This window comes from Canis lupus, chromosome 9 (assembly GCF_011100685.1).
Source record: "Canis lupus familiaris isolate Mischka breed German Shepherd chromosome 9, alternate assembly UU_Cfam_GSD_1.0, whole genome shotgun sequence".
NCBI lineage: Eukaryota > Metazoa > Chordata > Mammalia > Carnivora > Canidae > Canis > Canis lupus.
The window spans coordinates 40,557,230-40,567,145 of NC_049230.1; the positions used below are offsets into that span (position 1 = coordinate 40,557,230).

At 32.8% G+C, this 9,916-nt stretch overlaps 1 long non-coding RNA gene across 1 annotated transcript; it reads right to left on the bottom strand.

Annotated features, from left to right (window-relative positions):
- Positions 1-384: 384 nt before the first annotated feature.
- Positions 385-6,929, bottom strand: LOC111097434. Its single transcript, XR_005364684.1, has 2 exons — positions 2,899-6,929; positions 385-1,714 (listed from the first exon to the last, which is right to left on the bottom strand). It is a non-coding gene; the product is annotated as an uncharacterized LOC111097434 (long non-coding RNA).
- Between the last annotated feature and the right edge of the window lie 2,987 nt (positions 6,930-9,916).

A 9,916-nucleotide genomic window follows, 5' to 3' on the forward strand; every position in this document is an offset into this window, starting at 1 on the left:
AACATCCCGGAGCAAACAGGAGAGATTTCAAATCTCATCACTTTTTCTATTAAATTAAAAAGCACTGCTTCCATGAAATCAAATACCAGCTTCACAACATTTTACTATTAGACAATTATTCCTACAAATATTCCAAAAAGAGCATCAAGTTGTGTTCTCCCCCCCCCCCCCCATTTCTGATCAGCCGTCTATTGTCAGTTTTAACTGGAGCTGAAAAACAGAAGGCTTTAAACTGAAAAGTCATCACTGGGTTTTTAAATAGAGCATTTAAATAATTCTTCTTGAAGGTATTTTATCAGCCACTTATTTCTACCCTGAAAAAAGCTTAAAATACAATTAGTATTTAAAGCACTATACAAAATAAAAACAAACCAGACAAAAGAGTAAGGTACATTTCAATTTAATCATTGTGCACACAAATTTGTAAAAATGCTAGACACACATACATTAAGTCGCAAAGGAAATTTGAGAATTCTTGTTCATGTCTAAGCATTATTTTAAACTATGGAAATTTGGCTACATACTCTCACCACTATTACATGCATTTAGAGTTACATACTTACCACATTTTCAATGTCTGCTTATCCTTGCTAGGAAAGGACAGACTTCCTTAGAAATTTACTTCACTTTAAATCTTAAAGACATAAATTGAGGGTCCACACTTTGTTTAGTGTTTATCTAAAAGAATACATCACCATTATCACATACTCAAAATATCAATTTTCAGAAGACTATCATTTTCCATACTAAAAAGCATTAAGAGTTTACTATTCATTGTTGGTTTATGAACATCACAGCAAGAAATACAATTTGAAAACCTTAGAGGATGCCTGGGTGGCTCAGTGGTTGAAAACATCCTTAGCTTATATTGACACCAGCTAGAATATGGCTAAAGACTGGAGACAAAAAATAATAATAATAATAATAATAATAATAAAATAAAATAAAATAAATAAAATCCATGTATCACTCTGAAGGAAAGTACTAAACAGGGCGTAAATTTAAAATATACACAGAGGCTAATTCCCACTGGTATACACGGTCCCAGAAACCAGTATTTCTAACCCATGTTTTTCATGCAAGGTTAGAAAGATTTAAAGATTCACTTGAAATTTTCAAGCCTCATTCAGAGATAATTCTGTAGGCATTAGTCTGCAGGAGCATTTCAGGCAAGTCCTCCTTCAAGCCTACCCTCAGCTTTAATCGCTCATGAATCACTGCAACAACAGCTTCACAAAGAGACAAATTCTGATATTTAAATTTTACACCTGTACATCTTTTGAGAACCAAAAGCATTGAGACCAAACTTTCGGTTGTCAGCTAAAAAGAAAATCAAGCTTAAAAACATTTTTAAAAACCACTGGTTTTGAGTGAAAACATTTTTTCCATCCCACCGAAAGAAAAAAAAAGTATGTTAAAAGGTTTTGCAGTTACAGACTAAGTGGAAGTCAGAAAAGTGATCGTGGATTATTAGGAAAACGTCAGGAGGCGAAATAATCAACTTCTAAAATAAATGCCAATTCGGATATTATTTAGAGTGTAAAAACTCAGATTGCCCACTTCTTTGATCAGTAGCCCATTTCAGTTAAAACTTAAAAGGAAAAATTGTGACATATAAGGATAAAATAATACTTACCAGAAAGGCAGCTTTATAGAGATGGTTTTAAGGAAAACCATTTCCACTGTATATACGCCATTTCTTATACAGATTAAACTGTGAAAGGCAATGAAACTTAAGCCCTTAGGCAATTTTATATTAAAAAACAAGTGGATATCTTATAAAATATATTTTATTATCAGTTGACACATTGAGATTTTTAATTAACTAAATGCATGACTTTCATATAAAGTAACATTAAGATGACCTGTTTTCAGTGGCTAATCACTATTCCCATTTAATAGAATATAAGATCGGCTAGTTTTATGGATTGACTGTTTCAAAATAAACATCACATTTAGGGTGTAGAGGAGGTAGCCATGCATCCTAGTCAATGCTACAGAATGAAAGGATGGTTCAGGCTTATACAAACCAAATTGTATACTTTATTATTTTCTCCTTGGTATTTAAAATGTTTACCAACTAAAGAATGTAATATTTAAAGATCAAAGAAAAGGTCTCAAGGGATGGTTGAAGACAACAATGAATTCTGATAGAAACAATTACAGTAATAAAAACCTTAACATATATTTTACAAGCCGTTATACCCTCACTGCACCTCAAAAGGAATATACAAAGAATTTATCTAGGTTTCTTGATGGGTAGTCAGTTTTCATTTGAATATTAAAAAGTGTTCTTACTTTTAATTCAAGGTAAAATGAGCCCATAGTGATGGTGCACCAACAAAATAGATTATAGTTTACAAAAAAGATGAAAATTAGTACTTATACAGCAAGTTACTAAAAACATTTAGCAAAAAAGCAGTATGAAAATATTTTCTAGCTTATGATTGCACACCATTTATCACTGCTAGAGGTGAAGAAACTTGACTTTCTTAGGTTGATTCATACTGTAAAAAGTTGAAAGGTAAAATATGAGTACTACCATGGGAGTGGCTTAAGTAAGAGCCTGGATCCAAAGCCCTGCACTCCTTTATCAGATAACCAACACGTGTAAAGCAAATCGAAACTTTCACTGTCTTTTCCTTTCATGTAAAACGGATGTACTTAGGGTCAACCATGACCAGATAATAAAGGAATAGTATTACACCTTTCTCACAACTGAGGATAATAGCAAACCTAACTACTTTGGCCCAAGTACTAAGTGTTTAAAAGTGTCCAATGGATCTTTTATTAGTTATACTCACATTTAAGTAACTGCACAGCTTTCTTCCTTGTGTGGGTTATATGGATATGTTTGAAAAAAAATAGGAACATCAGGTACTTACAGATTAAACTAACCTGTACTGGCAGGGCTGTGGGATTTTTCTTCTCTACCAGTAAGTAGCAAATGCTGAAATTCTGCTGCTAGTTAACAAAAACACAAATTGTATTAAACTGAGGAGTTCAATCCATAGTTTTAAAAAGTCAATGTGCATTAAATTTCCTCAGAACCTGATATTAATACATTTTAAACTTTTTCCCTAAGTTTTACAAAAGTTACCTTACATTGGCTCTTAAAGTGACCTTTTTGAGAATGACTTAAGAACGCTGTATATCTCTTGGACACACCTCACTTTTAATAAACTATGTAATTCCTGTATGTATATTATATGGAAATTTTGGTTCCTCTAAAAAAAAAGAGGGGCATGTATCTGGGGAAAAAAATTTCAACATGGTAATTTCTAAATTTAAGTGTGTGCAGACTTACTCTATAGAGGAAACCAATTTTTAATTGTTTAAAATTAAATTTTCAAAACACTCGATTTCATTTTCTTTTATGAGATTTAAAACATGGGCTGAAAAGTAAATCTGCTTCTCCTGACGTATATTAATAAACTAGTAACTAAAAGGGAGGCTTTGCTTAATAAATATATGCCCCCTACTATTAGAACTCAAAGCTATAGAAACCTCATTAACTCTTCCCTTGGCTCACTTGGGTGGTTAAGCAGCCTTGTTTTATTAGTAGAGAAAGGAAATGATGCTGCAAATTTTATTTTCATCTGATTGCTCAAATATTTATGAACAAAATGTTAAAAGTAACGTTAGTTATAATAAATGATTTAGTGAAACCTTAATCACAAATGCAAACCAGGAGCAAGAATGCTGTTACCTTTCGCTACATTTAAGGTTCTTAGGCCTAACAACATTACCTAATGACCTCTCCCCTCAAATAATATTGGTGTATAGTAAACTGAAGAAACATTCATTTTTATCCAAGTTGGGCATCAAAAATTTCACTGCCAGCTCCTCTCAAATTTAACCAAAGATGAAGGCATACAGACTCTTTAATATTATTAATGGTTTATAAAAAAATAAAAAAAAAATCCCCACAAAAACCCAGACGCCGTAAGAATGCCAAAGGGGTCAAGAGAATTCCAGAAAAGGCCTTCCCCTCTTTATACAACATTACACAAACCCCTGGCCAAACACAAGCACATTACTGAAGCTGTGCCGTAAGACGACCTTACACAACATTACAGCATTTAGAATTAATAAATGGGGTCCAAGTTATCAATCATTAAAGTAGTTTACTCACATGTATCTTCTCTGTAGTTAATTTGATCAAGATTAAACATATACACATATTCTATTATAGCTGATTATATGCCTCCTAATGAACCTAATCATGAACAGTCTTGATTTATAATACAGCATTCAATTTGCTTCAAATAGTAATAGTTCAAATTAGCTTCAGTGAAGAGTTCCTTTAGGTCTTCAGTTTCTGCCTTAATATGACTTCTACATCCTGCTTATTAGTAAAATAAAGATATTTCCCTGAGGATACATGAGCTTAATTGAACAGATTTAAAGACATGCTTCAAAATATTCAAATTCATATAGTTTCAAGCTATTATTTTTCCAGAATTAGGAAAATGAAAGGCTCTTCCCTTTACGGCCAAATTATTATACAAGAATGTATACAGCTCAGAGCAGAATAAACAATGCTTATAAAAAGCAATTCTCTTCTGACCTTTATTAAAGAAATCTTTTTTTAAATGCTACTTTCAAACTTACTATATCTCAACAAAAATGCCAAGTATTAACATGAAGACACTGGGGAAAAGTTGGGAGATATTTCAAGTATTTGGGAGCTCAAACTGAAGTCCTGTATCCCATTTCCTAAGCATTTGTTTGATTTACATCCCATGATAGGGTATGCCTAACAGCAAGATATTTTATTAAAAGTATTGTTCGGAAAATTCAACATTAATCACAAAATTACGAATAACCACTATGTACATCATTAAAGTAACTGCTTCTCAATTTTGCCAAGAAATATCACACAGAAGTTAAAGGATTTCTATGCTAGAAAAACAAAAAGTCATTTATTAAAATGATTCAGATGACAGAAAACAAAATACTGAGAAAGGGTAAAAAAAAAGAAAAAAAAAGGGAGGGGGGAGTAACCTTTACTAATATTCAAGTCATGAGACAGCAAAGCAGAAGTGTAACTAGGGGAAGCGTTTACTTACAAACCTGCCTTAGAGTGAATAGTCTTATAACTGAATCCCTCCTTCTACAAGAGTTTTCCATAAAAGTTACAGTAAGAGAAAGCCGACTTTGTTTTAGAATAACATACAATGATTACTTAATGAAATATTGCCTCTTTAAAAGACATACCTGATTTATACAAAATTTTTATATTTTAAATGCTTTTTATCTCCTAACCAATACAAGTATCCATTTACTCAAAACAAAATGTTATCTCTGTAAGATAGCTAGTTCAACATTTCCTTTCATTTACGAAGTTTACCAGTGGAAGTGGACAGACACCTGAAAGTTTTGTAATTCTCAAAATCATACTACTTCAGAGGTATCAAGAAAATTAACAAATTATGCCACTCTTAGAAAATCCCTCCAACTCCCAGTACTCAAGTGTGCATGTAAGCCTATTTTAATTATTTCAAACTATTTCAATTATTTCACCCTATTTCAATATTTTCAATTCTAATTATTAGAATCAAGACAAGCAGCCTCACTCTTGAATATTTCACCATATTGGGTGATGGTAGATTCAATAGAAAACATCTCCAATTAAGGAGACTCAAGCTGTAATTGCCAAACAGGTTATAAATATATTCTTTTGCTGTAACAAATTTTTTTTTTCAAATACTAAGATCTTTTTTCCATGATTCAGTTACAGAGAAAATCCTATGTTCTAATTGTACAGGTGAAAATTTGGAATTCATTTAATGTACACTTCTCTTCATTATGCATTCAAGAATTAAAACCACATAGAAAACAATCCTGGGTTAGCTAAACACTGTACCTACACACTGTTACTGTTCAAAAGCAAATGCAATCTGGATAGAACAGATGTGTCGCTTAAACACAGGAAGGAACAAAAGTAAACCAGGTTTATGTTTTGGGCTATCTTCCATTTCCTTCTTTACCTCCCACAACACACACACATAAACACGTTTCTCACCAGATAAAAGCAAATTTTAGTTGGAATCATATGTGGATACTTTTCATGTGTGCATATTGCCTAAAACATCGTTCAGCAAGGCTGAAAATGAACCTCAAAACGATTATTCCAAAACCACAGTTCAATGTACTAGCTTTACATTTATGATTCTATTTGTTTGATTACCTGAAAATTAGTAATCTAGCCATACTGACAGGTCTGCAATTCCCAAACCCTTTAATTATCCTTTTATCTTATCAAATGTGTAGTGTATATGCATACATACCACACACCACCTTCCCACTCTTCACAAGGGCTCTACATTAACATTTGCTCTAATGTGGTGAAGTTTGAAAATATTAAAAATCACAAGCATTTCCACATGACCCTTCAACCTTAATGTTCAATGCATAACTTTGGGATTAAAAATGCAGATTTCAGTATCCTGTGGTATTTCCAATGATCAAACTTATCCATGAAGTTAAATTTAATAGTTTGAGAAGAAAACGTCTAGTAACTTTTTCCTAAAAGTGAAAGTGGAAAATTTGAACAAAACATTTCATGCCTCCAAATCAAGAATGTCAAATTTTGTCAAATTACTAAAGATTGATATAGCAGTACCAGCTATACTGAGGCTGTTAACACAAAATAAATTACGTAAGATTACATATATCAAATACTTTTTATTAACACCACAGTCAAACGTGAATATTAATATAGAGCCTTCTCTGCCAAAAGAGTATAAAAATCCTAAGTTTAATTAAATTTAGGGGCCTTCACCAAACTTGCTGCAAGTTTGGGGACATAAATATCCAACAGCCATAAAGCTGTGAAAGCCCCTATAAGGAATAAAATAAATCCCACTTGCCTCAGACTGAACAGGGCAACACTGAGACTCAGCCTCAGCCTGTCCTATGGCAGGGCTATAGGAAGAAGAAAATTTTAATTTTAGAAAAACATTACCCAATTAATTTAAAAGACATGCATTAAAAAAAAAGTCCCAATGATCAAGCAAGCAAAGGAAAAAAGAGCAGCTCTTTAAAAAAAAAAAACAAAAACAAAAAAACTATTGTCTGCTATAATTTCACTCTGAACCCATACTTTTTTTTTGTTGGGGGATCTTCCCCCAAATAACTAAGTTCAATTAAGCTGAGTTTAAGCTTAATATGTAATTTGATCAGTGGAATAGGAGTACACTAGGAGTCTTTTTCCAATTCCTAATGGTAAATGTGTGCAATCATTACTAAAAATAGAAGTATTCAAATTAAATGATTAATTCCAGCAGCCACTCAAAAGTTGATCCTCACTTGCTGGTCTTGTTCTGTCATACATACAGTAGGTAAAATCAACACACAATAGAAACTAGTGCCAGACAAAACGTTAAGTCGCTTTTTTGGCTTTTTTTTTTTTTAAGGTGATATAGAAGTGGACTAAGGGAGAGCCAAAGTTGGCAATCCCATTAATCTTACAACTTCCTAAATTATGGCAATCACAATGCCTGCCTGAATGAATATAGCAAGTCCTAAAGGATGTCTTCTGTGAGGGCAGATGGAAGTTTACTTCAACTCAACTCCATCTACTATTTAAGGGAAGGATAAGTCAAAGTAAGAGTTAATTATTTCAACATGGTTTGTTCCATTCATGATTTAACCACACTATGGACCCCAGAAGCAGTTAGGTAAAAGGGATTTTCTAGAAGCTTAATTATGCTGATGCATGCATATATTATACTTAAAATATACCAAATGGGCACCATCTGAGCCATATACCTAACACAACACAGGAGACGGTGTGCTTAAGTGACATGCATAACACTTTGGATTAACTTTTAATTAAAAGTAAAGCTCTACAATTTATTTAAAAGCAGTAAGATTTTCTCCCTTCAGACTTCAGAAAGCAACCTTGATATAAAATATGTTATCATTGCATTAAATGTAAATAATGCTCTGCATTAATTTTTGAAACATTACTAACCCGTTTGTATTTTGTTGTTAATTAAGCCTGTACGTTAAATGCCTGAGAGACATTTGGTTTCGGAAAACATTTCCTATCTAATTATTCTAAACGTAATCATGCCATTTTAACTTACAGATTTTCAACACAAGTTCTTCTTTGGCAGTCTGATAAATGTGCTGCCAAATCTAAGTGTTAATATTAATTCCAAAACTACTTAGTAAGCAGGTGTTTGGTAAGGGAAAGGGTATGGGCCTTAGCTGCTGGCAGAAGAAACGCGTTCTTGGTAATACACAGATGCTGCCTTTTCAAGCTACTGAATTTTTCTGAACTTCAATGGTATAAGAAAAGAGCTATAAAACATTTCACTGGAGCAAAATATCCGATTTAAGACAGCATGCAGCTTTGTAAATATTTGTTGCTTAAATGAATGACTTTCACTTGTTGCTTAAATACAGACTCTTTATGATTAAAACAGTTTTCAGTATTTTCTTACAAGATTAAAAATTTTTTTCAAAGCCAAAACCCCGATTTCATGTCGTATCTACACCTTCACATATAGGTTATAAAGAATTATCACCATTTTCTTAGAAGTCTTAACTTTATGTTGAGAAAAACTCAACTTGAGCTCATTGTATTAATAATTATGCTTTATGCAGGTCATCTGATCATAGATAACCACAGAACTACCCTGCAAAAATAGATTAAAAAAAAAAATGGATGCCAAAAAATGTCAACAAGAGCTGTTATTGTAGGAGACTTGTAACACAAAGATATATTGAATAGCAGTGTCACCTCTACCAAAAAGTTGTTCACAGGACACAGTAACATTCAAATTCCCAAGAATGAAAAAGTTAAGAGAAAAACCACTGAGGATTTATAATAAAAGAAGGTAGCCATCTTAAAGAAATAATGTAATTTCCAGGAGCATAATAAAATAAAAAATTTTGAATCCATCTGTTAACCATCCTAACAGAGGCACATTTAGATCATTTGGCATTATACTTAGAAAAGATTCCAACCCATTAACAGCAAAAAAACTATTACTGCATGCACCTAAGCTTCTAGAAGTTTGCACCTGAAAAGCTTCTGAGGTCCACGCAGTATTGCAGTCTCAAAAATAATCAGAAGGAAATGAATGGGTCTGGCACTAGGCTCTAAGCTTTATCAGCAGGGAAGAGGATATACTAAGGTTTACATTTTAAGTATCTAGGACATCTAATGTAGTGACACCAAGGGTGAGGAATGGTGACACAATATAAAGATTTCATACCCACTATATAAGACTCATATATACCTAAGTTTTTCTGTCAACTTAAGCACTAACATACAATTCTATATATAATGTCCAGTTTAAAACATGCAGCTAAGCAACACCTACAATTCAAAGACAGAATCCAATGATTTATCAAAACTGTATCAGTAACTATGAATTTTATTATGTGGACATCTACTGTGGCATGCATCTGTACAAACCTTTCAGGCAGTGGTCCACAGCTGGGTTATGAATAAAAAGGCATAAGTTTTTCTCTCATTTTATTACAATGAAGTTTAACAGTACAGAAAAGTCACATGACCTTGGTGGGTCAGATTTCTTAAACCCTGCAACATGAGGAACTCTAAATACATTAAATATTGTTATACATTCAGACTTCCAATGTACAGGTCTTGGAAACAGTTACAGCCCTCACCAAGCTAGGTTGGGGACATGAAGTCCAACAGCATCTGAAATGCTGTGAAGGCATAACTTTACAAATAGCAATGTAAGCTTACAGAACTTGCCTTTATTAAGGTGGTATGTTCATGTAATTCCAGCGCCTTCACAATATAACGAACCAAATTTACTATACTTCACTTCTAAAAACCTAGATGAAACATGAAAAAGAAGCCATACAGTATAAATTGCAACTTCAGGAAAAGTTCCTGCTTTATTATTCCAAATAATTTTTCCCATGT